We start from the raw sequence: 6,058 nt of genomic DNA, 5'->3' as shown, positions 1-6,058 counted from the left end.
CGTGCGTGCGTGTGTGCGTGCGCGTGTGCGCCTGGAAGAGGAAGGAGATGAAGACAGGGAATAGTGACCTCCAGGTGAAGAGAGCTAGGCATCAGGAATGGAGGTCTGGTTGGAAGAAGTTTGTCCTTTTCTCTCTCCTACATTGTTCTGGCTAATTATTTCCCATCCCACTGCCTTGGGCAGGGCAGAAAAACACTAGCAGCAGCTCAGTGCCAGCCCAGGGTAATGATATGGTAGCATGTAACAACTAAGGCAGGCAAGCTGACTATGCCCTGAGCATGCATCCTGCTCCTTCACCCACTTCACCCCAGCTCTGGCCAGATAATTACAGCTGAAGGAAACAGTTGCTGGAAAGAACAGTGCCCAGGTTGGTAAAAGTGATAGTTTCCTAAGGGATAGGATTGCCTGGTAGATCATGGGAAGGGTGGAGATGGGGAGTGGTCAATTCACATTGCAACATCAAAGACAAAGAAAACATCTTAGAAGATTTCTGAGAGAAAATGCGAATCACCTATAGAGAAACAAAAATCAGCTTGATTAAGCCTTTCATGAGCCACTCTAGGTGCAAGAAAGTAAGAAAGTTAATATTTTCAAAGGATTTTAGCAAAACAACTTTTAACCTAGATTTTTTACTTCTAGGAAAACTACATTTGTATGTGAGGGCTTGATAATACAAGGAGGCAAAAGGTTTTTCCTGAAAAATTCTTCTTTTCAATGACTCTTGGAGGAAATACTCCCTCAAGAGAGAAATAAATTCTGGAGAAAACAACTTTATATTTATATTTAAAGATGAACAAACTAATATAAAGATAAACAATAAGTTCATTAAGCACTGACTTGAGAAAAAGAATGTGAAAGAAGCATTTAAAATATATTTATATCAATTCTGAGCAAAAATGCTAGATGATATCAATATGGGCTGGTGAAGGGCTGAGGCAGAACAGAAAGAAATGGGCTGATGCTAAGGTCTTTATCTTGTTTGAGGCAAGACATACCTATTGATAAGTACAACTGATTCGTAGAGACAATTGAGTTTAGTCCTTTGGGTTTTAGGAAGAGACAATAAAGAACCAAATAACACAATTATTCTTGTTGTGCAGTTGCCAAGTCATGTTTGACTCTCTGCAACCCCAAGAACTGGAGTGCACCAGGCTTCCCTGCCCTTCACTATCTCCCTTTGGGAGGATAGAATTGACTGGTTTGAGCTCCTTGCTGTCCAAGGGGACTCTCAAGAGCCTTCTCCAGCACAACTTGAAAGTCTCAATTCTTAGGTGCTCAGTCTTCTTTATGGTTCAACTCTCACGTCCATACCTGACTACTGGAAAAACCCCATAGCTTTGACTATATGGACCTCTGTTGGCAAAGCAATGTCTCTGTCTTTTAATATGTTGTCTAGGTTCGTCATAGTCTTCCCAGGTGGCTCTAGTGGTAAATAATCCCCCTGCCAGTTCAGGTGATGTAAGAGACATGGGTGCGATCCCTGAGTCAGGATGATCCCCTGGAGGAGGGCATGGCAACCCGCTCCAGTATTCTTTCCTGGAGAATCCCATGGGCAGGGGAGGCTGGTAGGCTACAGTCTGTGGTGTCGAAAAGAGTCAGATACCACTGAAGTGACTTAGCAAGCACCACACAGGTTTGTCATAGCTTTTCTCTCAAGGAGCAAATGTCTTTTAATTTCATGGCTGCAATCACCATCCACAGTGATTTTGGAACCCAAGAAAATAAAATCTGTCACTGTTTCCACTTTTTCCCCATCTATTTCCCATGAAGTGATGGGACCAAATGCCATGAGCTTAATTTTTTGAATGTTGAGTTTTAAGCCAGATTTTTCATTCTCCTCTTTCACCTTCATCAAGAGGCTCTTTAGTTCCTCTTCACTTTCTGCCATTTAAGTGGTATCTATCATCAGCCTATCTGAGATTGTTGATACTTCTCCTGGCAATCTTGATTCCAGCTTGTGATTCATCCAGCCCAGCATTTCGCATGATGTACTCTGCATAAAAGTTAAATAAGCAGGATGACAAAATACAGCCTTCACGTACTCCTTTCCCAATTTTGAACTAGTCCACTGTTGCTCATCCAATTCTAACTGTTGCTTCTTGACCTGCATACAGGTTTCTCAGGAGGCAGGTAAGATGGTCTGGTATGCCCATCTCTTTAAGAATTTTCCACAGTTTGTTGTGGTCCACACAGTCAAAAAGTTTAGCATAGTCAATGAAGCAGAAGTAGATTTTGGGGGAATTCCCTTGCTTTTTCTATGATCCAGTGGATGTTGGCAATTTGATCTCTGGCTCCTCTGCTTTTTCTAAATCCAGATTGTACATCTGGAAGTTGTCAGTTCATGTACTGCTGAAGCCTAGCTTGGAGGATTTTGAGCATAATCTTGCAAATGAGTGCAATTGTACAGTAATTTGAACAATCTTTGGCATTGCCTTTCTTTGGGATTGGAATGAAAACTGACCTTTTCCAGTCCTGTAGCCACTGCTGAGTTTTCCAGATTTGCTGGCATATTGAGTGCCATACTTTAACAAAATACATAACTTTTAAATCAGCAAAACATAATATGCATTATCCTATGGAAAGTAGAAAAGGAAGAAAAGAATACGGCAATTGCAAAACATTAAATAAGGGATCAGAAAACATTCCAAATATCACAATAATTTCAATCAATGTCAGTAGGTTAAATTTACAGATTACAAGACAGAAATTTTTCAGATTGTACTAAAAATATAACAGTTTCTAAAAATACATTTCTTAAAAGAGACTGTTTCTTTTCTCAGAGAGATACACGGGTGAGCTGGGCATCCCCATTGGAGTCTGTATCCGTTCTCCTTCTGGGTATCAAGAACCTACAGCCAGATCTTCACCATATCCGTTGTCAAGATCATTGCCAAAGCTTCCTAGAAACTTGGTGTTGAGGTTAAGCTTTCCATCTGAAAACTTCTCTTCAGAGCTCTTCTAATAGCATGTCAATCAGTATACATATATATAAGGCCCTCAAGCTCTGGGAAACAGTGAAAAAAAGTGACACCAAAGCTGTCAAACACATCAGCTAGACTACTGGAACTGCCCAGTAAACAAGGGACTGAGTGTTATGTAAAGGAGGTTGACAAATTGATGACAAATTGTCACTGGGAAGGAATTTAAGTAGAAATATTGTCACACTAAGTATTCCCCTTGCTGTCAAGGCTGAAACTGTCAAAGGGGTGGGGGCTCTCTCCCCCATCTCATTATAACTAATCTGGCCACTCAGATGTCAGCTAGTCAGTTCCAGTTTTCAGTGTGATCAAGAATAGAAACAAGCTCACAATGCAGTGTTTCATAATAACACTTCCCTACCAGTGATGCAAACCAGATAATGCAGTAGAGTTGAGGTCTAACAAAACAAAAGAACTTCATCAAGGAGGAATAATGAAAGATGCACCAATAAGGGGCATGAGAGGTTTTTCTCTAAACACCCTTGAGAATAATGAAGCCCTGGTCCTGTTAAAGATCATCATTGCCAAGGCTGCATACAAGGATAAAGTTGTTGACATAGATGAAAGTACCTCTGGTTCTTCTTGTGTTGGAGATATGACCTGGATTTCAAGTCTTTTGTTAACTCTAGCTGATATATCTTATCTGACTAGTTATCAAGCATGTGCAGTTTTTTCATCAAGGATAATTTGGTGGCATGATGCTGTGTCTATTTAATATGATTTTCATAAGGATGTCTAGGAAACTTGAAAGAAGTTCTCCAGCATACTATTTTCCAGGTGGTGGGAGTAGATCTCATAGTGACCAGCCCCAAGCAAATTTCCAAGGCTATGCTGAGAAGTCATGCCATTGCCTTCTGCTCACAGTGAATCAGATCAGCTCTGAAACTGAGTGTTTTCAGGTGTGCTATTTGGTTCAGTCCAAAAGGTGAATTCTCATGGTTTCCCATAATTCTAAAGATACTGAGATATTACTGTTGTCAGCATGGACAGCACAAGGCCATCCCTGTTCCAATCTAAGTGCTTGGCCAAGTACAACCAGGCAACAAAGAAATTAAAAGTTCCATAGACAAGTATTACTGAGTAAGACCTCTGCTTCTCTTCTAAAAGCAGGTAGCCCAAGATAGCATAATTACCTCTTCTTTTGCCCGTTTACCTTTTGATAGGCTCCATGAGATTCATTAGAACTGCTAACCTGGAAACTAAGCTTGTACCTGGAACATGTTGGGGGAAGAATGTAAAATTTGTGTCTGACTCAGAATTATTATGTTATCTCATCTGTCTCTACGAAGCTATATACTTATAATGTAGATCTTAAAGTGTTTGTAAGCAAGACCTGTGGTTTTATGTTGAGGAAGGGAAACAATTCAGTAACTTACCTCAAATGTGTGTATAAAAGGGTATATGTTAAGAAAAAGAGATGTCAGGTAAATATGAAACAATCTCCTTTAAAAAAAGCCAGATAGCAAAATAGAATTTGAAGTTAAAAGTAACTTTTAGAATAACAGTAAGCCAATAAAATATAACAATATAATATGAACATTTCAGCAACAGACAACATAACTTTCAATTATATAAGGAAGCAGAAAGAACTATTGAGAGAAACTAATAAATTAATTTAAGCTGGAGATTTTAAGTAATCCCTTTAAAAAAACTGATTAAGTCTTCAAAAAATCAACACTATACAAAATTATAACATGATTTATAAACTGAAATGAAGATAATAGAATCTTACACTCAGCAGAGTATATATATATAATATATATAAAATTATATAATATAAATATAGTTTAATATATTAATACATATCTTAATATTATGTATTAGTTGTTAATATATTCTCTATATTACACAATATGATCTATATTATATAACAATTATATATAATTATACATTACACACTATAAATTATACATATTGTATAATGTATATAATATATTCTATATTATATAATAGATAATATAGAATATATTATATAGACAATATATTACATTATATAATTATTATATATAGCATATTAAATATTAATTATATTGCATACTTATTAGTATATATTATATTATATAATGTCTATAATTATAAATTATAGATAATATATTATATGTATATACATTATCTATAATATATATTGCATTACATATATGTTACATATTACATATGTATATATATTAAATTATATATATACATATATTACATGTGTGTACATGTATATGGCATTATTTATACATTATATAATGTCATATATATTATATGTTATATATAATGTATATATAATGTCATATATATGTACTGTAATATATGTATATAATATATTATATGTTATATAGTGTCATATTATAATATCTAATATGTATAATATACATTAAGTGATAAATAATATATATTAATGTTTATAATATATTAATATATAATATATAATATATGTGACATTATATAATGTATATATAATGTCATATATATGTAATGTAATATATGTATATATGTAATATATGTATATATTATAATATATTATATAATATTATATATAGTATAATATAATATATATCTATATCATAATATAGATATAATATATATTATACAATATATATAATTTATATTATATAATTGTATATATTAAACAATACTTGTGTTATACATATAATATATATACTTGTTATATATATTATACATATTAATATATATTATATAATATACTATATATTTTATATTATATAAAATATATATTAATATAATATAATGTATTAATATATTGTGTATATATTAATATATTTTATATTTAATATAATGTAATATTAATATAATAACACATACATTCATAGTATATATAATAATACATAATGTATATATTATTTAATATATATTATGCAATACATATAATTTATATTATATTATATATTAACAAGTACTTGTTATAATTAATATTATAATTTTATATATTAATATGCTATATGTTATGTTTGTTTATATATATGTTGATATATATAAAATGTTATGTTATTATAATGTTATATATTAATATTATGATGTTATATGATTAATATTATAATTAATGTTATATATAACATATATAACAGTTTTAAAAA

Source organism: Odocoileus virginianus, chromosome 21 (assembly GCF_023699985.2).
Source record: "Odocoileus virginianus isolate 20LAN1187 ecotype Illinois chromosome 21, Ovbor_1.2, whole genome shotgun sequence".
NCBI lineage: Eukaryota > Metazoa > Chordata > Mammalia > Artiodactyla > Cervidae > Odocoileus > Odocoileus virginianus.
The sequence above is the reverse complement of the archived record's forward strand: the minus strand, read 5'-3'. Positions refer to the sequence as shown.